The sequence below is a fragment of the Rhinoderma darwinii genome, chromosome 1 (genome assembly GCF_050947455.1).
Source record: "Rhinoderma darwinii isolate aRhiDar2 chromosome 1, aRhiDar2.hap1, whole genome shotgun sequence".
In the NCBI taxonomy this organism is placed as follows: Eukaryota; Metazoa; Chordata; class Amphibia; order Anura; family Rhinodermatidae; genus Rhinoderma; species Rhinoderma darwinii.
The window spans coordinates 610379968-610394397 of NC_134687.1; positions in this window are offsets into that span (position 1 = coordinate 610379968).

Genomic DNA, 14430 nt, shown 5'->3' on the forward strand with positions numbered 1-14430 from the left:
AACGACACACCACCTCAACCGCTGAACCGAGCGAGCAAAGGAGGGAAAAAGAAACAGGCCGCCTAGAGTCTACCGCTGCCCTACCCCGCCGTAAGCCTTTCAACGCCTGCCTGACTAGGAAATCCTTAGTGACGTCCACTAACCCCTGCAGTTTTAAACCAAATGCTAACACCGAGACAAATTTATTAACATAGGCCGCTGAATGTCCTGCCTCGTACGCCTCCCCTAGCCAATACAAGAGAGATACCATCCTGTCCCTGTCCGTATTGACCTCGCCTAAACTTCTCACCCAATCTTCCCACTGATTCCAACTGGCTGAGTAAGATAACCAGGTGGACCCCGCCAAAGACCTCTCAATCAACCTGCATGCTGAACGGAAACCAGCTCCCAAAGGTGATCCGGGCAGGCCGTGCCGATTGGTTCCGCACCCGGTGCCAGCTGACGAAATCGGTCCCACTGTGAGCGAGAAAGAGCATCAGCAATACAGTTATCCACCCCCGGCACATGAGCAGCCACCACTCACACATTCAATGACAAACATAACAACACCAAATGCCTTAACAATTGTACCACAGGTGGAGAAGACGCCGTAATATTATTAATTGCCAGCACGACCCCGAGATTATTGCAGTGGAAGCGAACCTTCTTGTCCCTGAGCCTCTCCCCCCAAATGGTCACGGCGACCACGATAGGGAACAACTTGAGCAGGGCCAGATTCTTTGTCAGACCACCACCCACCCAACTAGACGGCCAGCCGCCCGCACACCAGGAACCCCCGCAGTAAGCGCCAAAACCCCCTTTGCCCCCTCCGCATCCGTGAAAAGATCCATATCAAACGTATTCACCAATTGCGACATCCACAGGGACCGGCCATTGTATGTCTCAAGAAATTCCTCCCACACCCGCAAGTCAGCCCTATGATCCGCACTCATACGCACAAAATGATGCGGCTCCCGCACGCCCGCAGTAGCCACCGCCAACCTCCTGCAAAATACCCTGCCCATTGGCATGATCCGGCAGGCAAAATTCAACTTTCCCAACAATGACTGTAAACTCTGAAGCGTAATTTTTCGCAAACGACGTGCCCGCCCAACCTCCCCCCGAGATCCCGCAACTTATCCTCAGGGAGTCTACATTCCATGGCAACAGAATCAATCTCAATCCCTAAGAAACATATGGTCGAAACCGGGCCCTCCGTCTTTCCCGGTGCTAAAGGAACTCCGAAATCCCTCGTGACTTTTTCCAATGTAAATAACAAATTACCGCACACGGGGTAGCCCCGGGGGCCCACACACAAAAAATCATCGAGATAGTGAATCAAGGAGTCCACCCCCGCTACTGCCCTAGTGACCCAGTCAATGAAAGTACTGAAAGCTTCAAAATATGCACAATACAAGGAGCAACCCATAGGCAAGCAACGATCAACGTAAAATCCCCCATCCCAAAAACATCCCAACAGTCGTTGACTGTCAGGATGCACTGACAACAGTCGAAACGCCGCTTCTATTTAGGTTTTCGCCAAAAGAGCACCGCGCCCCTCCCCCCTCACGAGCTCCACCTCTTTATCAAACGACGTGTAAACTACCGAACTCAACTCTGGAGCGATACCGTCGTTTACCTACAAGCCTCTTGGGAAAGACAGGTGCTGAATTAACCGAAACTTATTATGCTCCCGTTTTGGCACGACTCCCAATGGGGAAACTACCAAATCCGCTACCGGGGGAACAAGAAATGGGCCCGCCATCTGACCCAACGATACTTCTTTCTTAAGTTTAGAAGAAACCACCTCAGAATGCTGGTAGGCAGATCTAAGATTACGCCGCGTACCAGGCACTACATGCGGGGGGGGGGGGGCGGGAATAACAAAACCCCAACTAAAACCCTCATAAAGCAACTTAGCCGCGGCCCTGTCACGGTAATCACTTAGATAGGGGGCCATCTTTTCCAGCCTCACTGGTGTCACTCGCTTGACAAGCTGAACTAAGTTGTGTGCCTGCCCGCTTTCCCTTGCGCAAACATTTAGCAGCTCCATGGGAGGATACGTTACAGTGCGAGCAAACATGCTTAAACTTGCAAGTGGTACCGAACTTGAACTGGCCATCATTAAATTGCCAGCAGAATCCAAGTTTTGACCCTGCACTCGTGCCTGACTGACTGCCCTGCCCGGAAGAGCCGCCGCTCCCGGGAAAGGACTGACCCTGTTTTACCGGAGCAGTAACCTGCAACCACAAAGCGATATCCTTTTGATCCCACCTAATAGTTGGACATATCGCCTTGCGCTGACGAAACTGTTCATCATAACGCAACCACGCCTGTCCGCCATACGCCCTATACGCCTCTCCTATCGCGTCTTGATAACAAAAAAGCCCCGAGCAGTTTTCTGGAGCTTTTTCCCCAATCACACTAGCGAGAATCACAAAAGCCTGGAGCCAATTCACAAACGTCTGCGGTATAAGCCTATACCGCCGGCGTTCCTCCTCCTCGTTTTTACTCTCATCCCGCTTGCTTTTGTCCAAATTAAACTTTGCAAGCGGCAGAAGAGAAAAGATTTCCACATACTCATCCTTCCATATGCGCTCCCATACTTCCTGTTTAAGATGCGCCCCCAATGGACCCTCAAAAAAGACATAAACCTCCCCCCCGCGCCCGATCATCCAATCGAATCCTATCCCCCTCCCTTGACGAATCCATCTGGACTGACGCCTCAACCGCCCCCGTAGGCATTGTCACCGTTTGGGCAGAAACCGTGGCACCCTGAGTAATTCCCGCCCCGGATCCTTCCCAAACCACCGCCGGAGACACTACCGGAACGACAGGAGCGGAGCCCTGTCTAACCGCCCGACTAACTCGCACAAGCAACCCACTAAATCCGCCAGCCCCTGCCGCTCTGCGCTAGCCGAACCAGTCTCAGGTGCAGATAAAGGCCCGCCCGCCAGTTACCCCCCCATTACCCCAGACATAAAAATAGCAGGATACGGTAAAGTAGGAGAACCATACTCACCGGGCTGAAACAGGTGCTGTCCTCCCGCCAGCCGGAACCTCCTGTCCACGATGGAATTCTGTCAACTCGCCGTCCTCCACTTGGATATACTCTCTCATGGCTTCACGTTCGGGACAAGAGAGATTAAATATCCTACCCTTAGGGAGCTTAGCTCCTGGTATCAAATCGATAGCGCAATCGTATTCTCTATGAGGAGGTAACACTTCGGAGGCCTCCTTAGAGAAAACATCAGCGAAGTCCTGAACAAACTCAGGTAGCATGTTCACCTCCTCAGGGGGAGAAATAGAATTAACAGAAAAACATGACGTCAAGCATTCATTACCCCATTTGGTAAGATCCCCAGTATTCCAGTCAAACGTGGGATTATGCAACTGCAACCAAGGAAGGCCTAAAACCAAATCGGACGATAATCCCTGCATTAACAGTACAGAGCACTGCTCCAAATGCATGGAGCCAACAAGGAGTTCAAAAACAGGGGTATGCTGTGTAAAATAACCATTAGCAAGAGGAGTGGAGTCGATACCCACTACCGGGACAGGTTTAGGCAAATCAATCAAAGGCATAGCTAGAGACATAGCAAATTCCACAGACATGATATTAGCAGACGACCCTGAATCCACGAAGGCACTGCCGGTAGAAGACCTACCACCAAAAGAGACCTGAAAGGGAAGCAAGATTTTATTACGTTTCATATTTACGGGAAACACCTGTGCGCCCAAGTGACCTCCCCGATGATCACTTAGGCGCGGAAGTTTTCCGGCTGCTTATTCTTACGCCTAGGACAGGTGTTCACTTGATGCTTGTCATCCCCACAGTAGAGGCAGAGACCATTCTTCCTGCGGAACTCTCTAAGTTGTTGGGGGGACACGGAGGCCCCGAGTTGCATAGGTACCTCCGAGTCTTCCGTGGAAGAACGAAGCAACGGATCCTCGGGAGGCATCATGGGGGAGTCAGAGGAGAAAACACAAAAACTTTCACGTTGTCGTTCCCTGAGACGTCGGTCAAGTCGTACCGCTAAAGCCATAACCTGGTCTAGGGAGTCAGAAGAGGGATAGCTAACTAGCAGGTCTTTCAGGGTGTTCGACAGACCCAACCTAAACTGGCACCTTAAGGCAGGGTCATTCCACCGAGAAGCTACGCACCACTTCCTAAAGTCAGAGCAATACTCCTCAACAGGTCTCTTACCCTGACGTAAGGTCACCAGCTGACTCTCGGCAAAGGCAGTCCTGTCAGTCTCGTCATAAATGAGTCCGAGAGCGGAAAAGAAAAGATCAACGGAGGAAAGTTCAGGGGCGTCAGGAGCCAAGGAGAAGGCCTTTTCTTGGGGCCCTTCCTGGAGCCGGGACATAATTATACCCACCCGCTGGCTCTCAGAACCTGAGGAGTGGGGCTTTAAGCGAAAATAGAGCCTACAACTCTCCCGAAAGGAGAGAAAAGTCTTCCGGTCCCCTGACAACCGGTCAGGCAACTTGAGGTGGGGTTCAAGAGGTGAGGTGAGGGGCACTACCATGGTAGCATCAGGCTGGTTGACCCTCTGAGCCAGGGCCTGGACCTGTAAGGAGAGACCCTGCATTTGCTGAGCCAGGGCCTCAAGGGGGTCCATAGTAGTGTGAGGGACCAGGGTAGACTAGGTATATGGGCTTGTGATTATGTAATGACGGGGGTAAGGAAACAGACAAGTGAGCCCTAATTTACCCGCCACTCAGTCCCTGCCTACTTGCAACGACCCGCCCTAGGCGACGGGGTACAACTGGGCGACAGTCCCTACGCTCAATAAGTGCACGACAGACAAACAGACAAGGGCACACAGAAGCAAGGGAAAAGGGGCAGTTGCTCACGGCAACACCGAGAGCAACAAGAGTAGTGAACGAGCCGAGTCAAACCAGGAGTGTACGAGGTACCAAAGGCAGAGCAGGAGAGTAGTGAACAAGCCGAGTCAAACCAGGAGTATACGAGGTACCAAACGCAGAGCAGGAGAGTAGTCAGTAAGCCAGGGTCAATATGAAGCAGGGTCAAATAGATCAAGAAGCTGCAGCAGGGCCAGGAAACCAAACGAGAAGAATGACAAGCAAGGAGGAACAGGAAAGGCAGGTATAAATAGACAGAGGGCGGGAGCTAGCTCCGTCTGGCCAGGCTATGATAGGCTCTCCCACTCCTAAGCCTGCCATCCTGAGTGGTGGAAGATGGAGTCAGTGTCCCAGACATAGAAGCAGGTGCAGACTGATTACCTATGGGCGTGGATACAGAAGCTGTGCCTGGCAGATCCTTAACATTGACATATTTCTTTTTTTTTTGTTGTCAGAAAATCCTTTTTATTCCATTTTTTTTTCTGTAAAACAGAAGGTTTTACCAGAGAAACGCAACTCAATACTTATTGCCCAGGTTATTCAGTTTTGAGAAATATCCCACATGTGGCCCTAGTGCGGTAATGGGCTGAAACACCGACCTCCAAATCAAAGGAGCACATAGTGGATTTTGAGGCCTCCTTTTTATTAGGCACCATGTCCGGTTTGAAGAGGTCTTGTGGTGCCAAAACAGTGGAAACCCCCCAAAAGTGACCCTATTTTGGAAAATAGACACCTTGAGGAATTCATTGTAGTTTTCATGGGGTGCATGCGACTTTTTGATCAGTTTATATTCTATTTTTAAGTGGTGTGGTGACTAAAATACAGCAATTCTACTATTGTTTATTATTCGATTTTTTTTTTTACAGCGTTCACCGTGTGCTATAAATGACATTCACTTTATTCTGCGGGGCGATACGATTACGGCGATACCATACGTTTATAGTTTTTGTTTGCCTTATGGCGTTTGCACAATAAAATACGTTTCGTAAAAAATCATTTACTTTTTGTGTTGTCATATTCTAAGAGCCAGAACTTTTTTATTTTTCCATCAAGAAAGTCGTGCGAAGACTTATTTATTTTGCGTAACGAACTGTAGTTTCAATCATTACCATTTTTAGGTACATGCGACTTTTTGATCTCTTTTTATTCAATTTTTTGGGAGGTGAAGTGACCAAACAATTGTGATTCTGGTACGGTTTATTATTATTTTCTTTTATGGCGTTCACCGCACAGGATAAATAACAAAATAATTTTGTAGGTCAGGCCGTTACGGATGCGGCGATACCAATTATGTATGGTTTATTTGTTTATTTATTTTTATTAATAATAAAGGAGTGACAAGGGAAAAAGGGGGATTTTTACTTTTATTACTTTTAAAACTTTTATTTTCTAACAACTTTTTTTTTACTTTTTTTTTTACTTTATTACTTTATTACTGTATTACTTTATCACTAGGGGACTTGAGGGCAGGAGGCCCTGATCGGAATTCTAATACACTGCACTACATGTGTAGTGCAGTGTATCAGAGCTGTCAGCTACTCACTGACAGCAAGCATAGTGGGTCCTGACTTTGTCAGGACCCACTAGGCTTCCGTAGATGGCATAGCCGGACGCCATTATTAGGCGTCCGGTTGCCATAGCAACCATCGCTGCCCGCTATCATGTAGCGGTCCGTCGATGGTGGTTTAACCCCTAAAAAGCCGCGATCACTATTGAACGTGGCTTTTAAGGGGTTAAACAGTGGGGCCACAGCGATCGGTCCCCACGATAGGAGCTGCGGCAACTGCTGTACGAGACAGCAGCTGTCACAGCTCCTATATGTGTCGGGAAGACGGCCAAAATGGCCGTTACTCCCGTGACGTACTATTAGGTCATGGAGCCCGAATTATACAGTTACCGTGACCTAATATTACGTCCAGGAGCGGGAAGGGGTTAAAGAAAAGGTGTTAGAAATATATATTTTTCTTATTATTTTAATATGTTTCCTAAAGTAACTATTTATTAATATGTTTGTACGTCTGTGGGGGCAGCCATCTTTATTTTTATTTTTCATACTGATAATTTTTGCTTTGCAGGTTCCGCTGGACCATTTGGACTACGTCGTAGATTCGTTGGACTACTTCGCTGATTTAAGCTTTTTTCAATAAAATGGTTAAAGTGGATTGTGTAGAAGAGTTATTTAAATGTTTTTTTTTTTTTATGTCTCTGTTTTTTAATACTTTATTACCGCCTTAGTAACGGCAGTTGTCTGATTGAGAGCGTCCATTACTAAGAAGGGGCTTAGTGTTAACCAGTAAGAAGGCTAGCACTAACCCCCTATTATTACCCTGGTACCCACCACCACCAAGAGTACCAGGAAGAGCCGGGTACGATCCAGTACCCGACAATCTGAAGTGAGGGACGGGTACTATTAGATACAATAAAGCAGCTGCAGCGTAGAATTACCAGGGTGGGAAGGGCCACGGTTTTTGGCCCTTCCCAGCCTGATAGTGCCAGCCTGCGGCCGCCCTGCTGCCTGACCGTCATTTCCGATGGTTGGGTACTGGATTGTACTCGGCTCTTCCCGGTATCCCTGGTGGCAGTGGGAACCAGGGTAATAATAGGGGTTAGTGATAGCCTTTTTACTGGCTAATGCTAAGCCCCAGCTTTAGAAATTGAACGCGGTCAATCAGACAGCAGCCATTACTAAGGCCATAATAAAGTATTAAAAAAAACAGACATAAGAAATATTTTTTTTTATTGAAATCAAAACTCCCCCATGCAACCCGCTTTCACCATTTTATTTATTTTTTTAAAAATAGATCATCGAAATAGTCCAATGAATCTACAACGTAGTCCAAAAGGTCCAGCAGAACCAACCATAATAAGTTAGCAGTATAAAAATTTAAAAAAACTTAAATTTACCACAACAGAAACTAGAGGTCAAGGAAAAATAATTCCCCTTCATGTAACTCTGCTACCTATAAACTGAAAGGTCATCCGCCAGAGGGAAAAATGTTTCCCCATGGCGGAGTACAAGAAAGTCTAATTCCCAGGTGAGGCTTTCTTGTACTCCTCTATCAAGAAACATTTTTCCTCCTGGCGGATGATTTTTCCGTTGACAGGTAGCAGAGTTCTTCCGCAGCGGTGTTAGCGGGGGCAAACTCACCAATTGCCCAGTGCCCGCAGAATGGGCCGCTACTCTTGGGCCAGTGCTGTGTCCTTGCCCCTCCGACTAAAATTTGCCAGCCAACCACTGGCCATTGGCTCCTTGCTCCGCCGTTTGCTCTTGTAGGCCACAGCCTGGTTTAGGCCAGAGGTCTACAAGAGATCGGGAGCACGCTGATGACGTCAACTGCCCGGCACGATGATGTTACTGCATCAGGCCGCCCACGCCGGGCCACTGAACTCAGGTAAAAATCATAAGTCAATTAGGTAATAAAAAGGAGGCATAGAAGATGTGTTAAACCATTTTCAGTGTTAATTCTGCGTTGCTGATCTATGATACTAAAGTCATACAGTAAGTAGAGTTCTTTAAATCTTTTCTGTACATCAAACAGCACATTTACAAATAAAAAACAAATGTTTAATCTTTTTTATATCCGGTCCAAGTGCTGTAAATTGGTGAAAATTCACAAAGTAAGCCACATGTATTTTAATAGGGTTCGGGCAAGATTCTTTCCTTCCAGCAGTGTGTGCTGATCGATTAATGACTGGCAGGATGTAGTGTTATTAGTGTTTCCCATATACAGGATGGGCCATTTATATGGATACACCTAAATAAAATGGGAATGGTTGGTGATATTAACTTCCTGTTTGTGACACATTAGTATATGGGAGGGGGGAAACTTTTCAAGCTGGGTGTTGACCATGGCGGCCATTTTGAAGTGGGTCATTTTGTATCCAACTTTAGTTTTTTCAATGGGAAGAGGGTCATGTGACACATCAAACTTATCGAGAATTTCACAAGAAAAACAATGGTGTGCTTGGTTTTAACGTTACTTTATTCTTTCATGAGTTATTTACAAGTTTCTGACCACTTATAAAATGTGTTCAAAGTGCTGCCCATTGTGTTGGATTGTCAATGCAACCCTCTTCTCCCACTCTTCACACACTGATAGCAACACCGCAGAAGAAATGCTAGCACAGGCTTCCAGTATCCGTAGTTTCAGTTGCTGCACATCTCGTATCTTCACAGCATAGACAATTGCCTTCAGATGACCCCAAAGATAAAAGTCTAAGGGAGTCAGATCGGGAGGCATTTCTTATAAGTGGTAAGAAACTTGTAAATAACTCATGAAAGAATAAAGTAACGTGTTACATCGGGGCGTTTTTACTACTACTTTTACTAGTTGGGCGTTCTGACGAGAAGTATCATCCACTTCTCTTCAGAACGCCCAGCTTCTGGCAGATCACGCTGTGACGTCACTTCCCCAGGTCCTGCATCGTGTCAGACGAGCGAGGACACATCGGCACCAGAGGCTACAGTTGATTCTGCAGCAGCATCGGCGTTTGCAGGTAAGTCGATGTAGCTACTTACCTGCAAACGCTGATGCTGCTGCAGAATCAACTGTAGCCTCTGGTGCCGATGTGGCCAACACGATGCAGGACCTGGGGCAGGAAGTGAGTGACGTCACAGCGTGATCTCTCGAGAACACGCTGTGTCTGCACTGCCAGAAGCTGGGCGTTCTGAAGAGAAGTGGATTATACTTCTCGTCAGAACGCCCAGCTAGTAAAAGTAGTAAAAACGCCCCGATGTACACAAATAATACACGCCCAGTTGGACATTTACTTTAAACACGCCCACTTGGACTTTTGCAAGCCTCATTTGCATAAATACAAAAATCGTCATAACTTGGCCAAAAATGCTCGTTTTTTAAAAATAAAAACGTTACTGTAATCTACATTGCAGCGCCGATCTGCTGCAATAGCAGATAGGGGTTGCAAAATCTGGTGACAGAGCCTCTTTAAGCTTTGTTCACATCTGCGCTAGGGTCCCGTTCCGACGTTCCGTCTGAGTTTTCCGTCGGAACGGGACCCTGACTACGCTATTGATTCAGTCAAAACAACGGAAGAACAACAACCGAGACAAACGGAAACCATTGGCACCGGATCCGTCACCATTGAAATCAATGGTGATGGAAACGGAAACCAACCTTTGGTTTCCGTTTGTGTCAGTCAGGGTCCCGTTCCGACGGAAAGCTCCGACGGAACATCGGAACGGGACCCTAGCGCAGATGTGAACGAAGTCTAAGGGTATGTTCACACGGCAGCGTCCGTAACGGTCGAAATTACGGGGCTGTTTCCAGGAGAATACAGCCCCGTCATTTCAGCCGTAACGGCATGTGCAGGCGCTTGAACGCCGCGTCCCTTACGGACGTAACTGGAGCTGGTTTTCCATGGAGTCCATGGAAAACGGCTCCATTTACGTCTGAAGAAGTGACATGACACTTCTTTGGCGCGGGCGTCTATTTACGCGCCGTCTTTTGACAGCGACGCGTAAATATACGCCTCGTGTGAACAGACAAACGTCAGCCCATTGCTTTCAATGGGCAGATGTTTGTCAACGCTTTCAAGCCGTAATTTCGGACGTAATTCGGGGGTTAAAACGCCCGAATTACGTCCGTAAATAGGCCGTGTGAACATACCCTAATTCAGGTGATATGGATGTGTCAATTTCTGAGCCCTTTATACTAATAAATAAAATGTTGCGAGTGTGATATCTCATAGACTTTCTATTGAGTCCACACTCCGATACATTCATTTCTGGAAAAAGCCGAACAGACACAAAGCGGCTGTGCGCACACAGGAGCGCTTCAGCTGCTTCGTTTTAGCGTTTGGTGGGGGTCTCAGTGCTCGGATTAAAACTTCTGACATGTCACTATGACATGTCAGAAGTTCGTTAAACATTTAGCTGCACTTCAAGATAATGTGCAGTCATATGTAAATCTATAGATAACATATTGTGATATTACTGTGTAATGAGAAACTCAGCTCTGCTACATCTGACAAACTCAGCTCTGGGAACACAATGTAATTAATATTGTATACTTTACAAAGCCGGTTATAACTTCCATATTGACTGAAATAATCACTCATCTATATAAATACTAGGGATCCATCAAAAACTGGCAATCAATGCTGTATATTAGTCTTCCAGAATGTTTTCATTAAACAGAAGCCTGTATATATGTGTATATATAGTACTGAGCCCGTGTAAGTAATGGATGGGTATCGCATATTAACCGCTTCCCGACCGCCAACTGTATATTCACGTCGGCACTTGCTGGGCTCTGTGCAGTGCCGACGTGAATTCACGGTGGGTGTTAAAAGCGCGATCTGGGTGTCTCAGAGTAGCGCTGACACCCGGATCGCGCTGTTAACCCCTGCCTCTGGTCCCGGAGACATGACCGGGACCTAATTGGTTCAGGTCCCGGTCATGTGACCGCAGGGAAAGCTTGTTGTAGCAACGAACTGGAAAGTTTGTTACTACAACAAACGGGAAAGTTTGTTGCTACAACAAACTTTCCCGGGGACCGATTGCGGGTGCTGCAGTCGGTTATAAGGCAGAACCGGGGTCCATACAACGGCCCCCGGGTCTGCCATGCACAGCAGCCTATGAGAACCAGTCGGAGGCCAGTCCTCATAAGCTTCCTGTCAGTGTGACTCTCAGCGTCACACTGACTGTTTATAATACGTTACACTACCTAGTAAGTAGTGTAATGTATTATAGCAGCGATCAGTGCTGCAGGTCTTCAAGTAAAACAAGTAAAAAGTAAAAAATAAAGTAATAAAAATGTTTTATAAAAGTGTAAAAACAAGTTAGAAGTTACAAAAACAAAAAATGCTTTTTTTTCCTATAATAAGTCTTTTATTATAGGAAAAAAATGAAAATGTTAAAAAAAGTACACATATTTGGTATCACCGCGTTCGTAACGACCCAAACTATAAAACTATAATATTATTTTTCCCGCACGGTGAACAGCGCAAAAAAAATAATTAAAAAACAATGTCAGAATCACTATTTTTTTAGTCATCAACCCTCCAAAAATGTAGAATAAAAAGTGATCAAATAGTCGCATGTACCCTAAAATAGTACCAATAAAAACGACAACCCGTCCCGCAAAAAACAAGCCCTTACACAGCTTTTTTGACTGAAAAATAAAAAAATTATGGCTCTCAGAATATGGTGACACAGAAAATAAATAATTTTATCGAAAAGAGATTTTATTGCACAAATGCCACAAAACATAAAAAAAACTATATACATCTGGTATCGCCGTAATCGTATCGACCCGCAGAATAAAGTAAAATGTCATTTATAGCACAGGGTGAAAAGTGTAAAAAAAAAAAGACAAAAAACATTGTCAGAATTTGTTTTTTGTCACTTTGCTTGCCAAAAAAATCTAACAAAAAGTGATAAAAAAATCACATGTACCCTAAAATGGTACCAATAAAAACTACAGATTGTCCCGCAACAAATAAGTCCTCGCACGGCTCCGGTGAAGAAAAAATAAAAAAAGTTCTGGCTCTCAGAATACAGCGACTGAAATTGTGCAGTGTCCAAAAGCTGATAAGATCGGCCACATATCTGCGGATTATTATTTATTTACCGAATTATTATACCCTCTTATTATGTCCTGATGTACTCTGCCAAATTCACACATACCCCCACATCATAAACTGAAATACCAGCAAAACCCCAAACAGAACAGTTACCAAGCAAACTCTGCGCTCCAAAAGCCAAATTGCGCTCCCTCCCTTCTGAGCCCCACAGCATGCCCAAACACCAGCTTACGTCCACATATATGATATTTTATATCCGGGAGAACCCGCTCAACATTGTATGAGGTATTTGTCTTCAGTGGCACAAACTGGGCACAACATATTGTGCGTTAAAATGGCATATCAGTGGAAAATGTTAATTTTCACTTTGCACCATCCGCTGCGCATTAACGCCTTTGCGCACCACGACTTAATAGCATGTCGTGGTGCGGGGGGTTATATATGGAGCAGGCTCATGCGCTGCGCCCGCGCCATATTCTGCAGGTGTCCGCTGTGTATTACAGCTGACACCCGGGACTAATGGACAGGAACAGCGATCGCGCTGTTACAGGAGCCTGTAAAAATGATATTATACTGCAATACATTAGTACTGCAGTGTATTGTACCAGCGACCTGATGATCGCTCGTTCCAGTCCCCTAAAGGGACTTTTGGGAGGTTTCCACTGTTTTGGTACCTCAGGGGCTTTGCAAATGCGACATGACACCCGAAAACCATTCCAGCTAAATTTGAGCTCCAAAAGCCAAATATTGTTACTTCCCTTCTGAGTCTTGCCGTGGGTCCAAACAGCAGTTTATTACCACATATGGCATATTGCTGTAATCAGGACAAATTGCTTTACAAATTTTGGGGTGATTTTTCTCCTTTATTCATTGTAAAAATTCAACATTTCTATGTTTTTTCAGAAAAAAGTAGATTTTCATTTTCACGGCCTAATTCCACTAGATTCAGCAAAAAAACTGTGGGGTCAAAATGCTAACTATACCCCTAGAAACATTCCTTGAGGGGTGTAGTCTACAAAATTGGGTCACTTTTGGGGGGTTTCCACCGTTTTGCTCCCTCCAGGGCGTTGCAAACACGACATGGCACTGAAAACCAATCCAGCAAAATCTGTGCTTCAAAATCCAAATGGCGCTCCCTCCCTTCTGAGCTCTGCCGTGGGTCCAAACAGCAGTTTAGTACCACATATGGGGTATTGCTGTAATTGCGAGAAGTAGCTTTACAAGTTTTGGGGTGCTTTTTATTCTTTATTCCTTGCAAATATCTTTTTTTTTAAATATTTTTTCAGAAAAAAACTCCAATAAATATAGCAGAAGACCTGTGGGGTCAAGATGCTAACTGTACCCCTAGATAAATTCCTTGAGGGGTGCAGTTTCCAAAACCGTGTCATTTTTGTGGGATTTCCACTGTTTTGGCACTACAAGACCTCTTCAAACCCGACATGGTGCCTAAAATCTATTCTAAAAAAAGGAGGCCACAAAATCCTCTAGGTGCTCCTTTGATTCTGAGGCCGGTGTTTTAGTCCATTATCACACTAGGGCCAGTGGGATATTTCTAAAAACTGCAGAATCTGGGCAATAAATATTGAGTTGCGTTTCTCTGGTAAAATCTTCTGTGTTACAGAAAAAAATGTATTACAAATGAATTGCAGCAAAAAAAATTCAATTTGTCAATTTCCCCTCTACATTGCTTTAATTCCTGTGAAACGCCTAAAGGGTTAAGAAACTTTCTGAATGCTGTTTTGAATACTTTGAGGGGTACAGTTTTTAATATGGGGTGATTTATGGGGTCTATCTAGTACATAAGGCCCTCAAAGCCGCTTTAGAACTGAACTGGTCCCTGTAAAAATCGCCTTTTGAAATTTTCTTGAAAATGTGAGAAATTGCTGGTAAAGTACTAAGCCTTGTAATGTCCTAGAAAAATAAAATAATGTTCAAAAAACTATGCAAATATAAAGTAGACATATGGAATATGTGAAATAGTAACTATTTTGTGTGGTATTAGGGTATGTGCACACACACTAATTACGTCCGTATTTG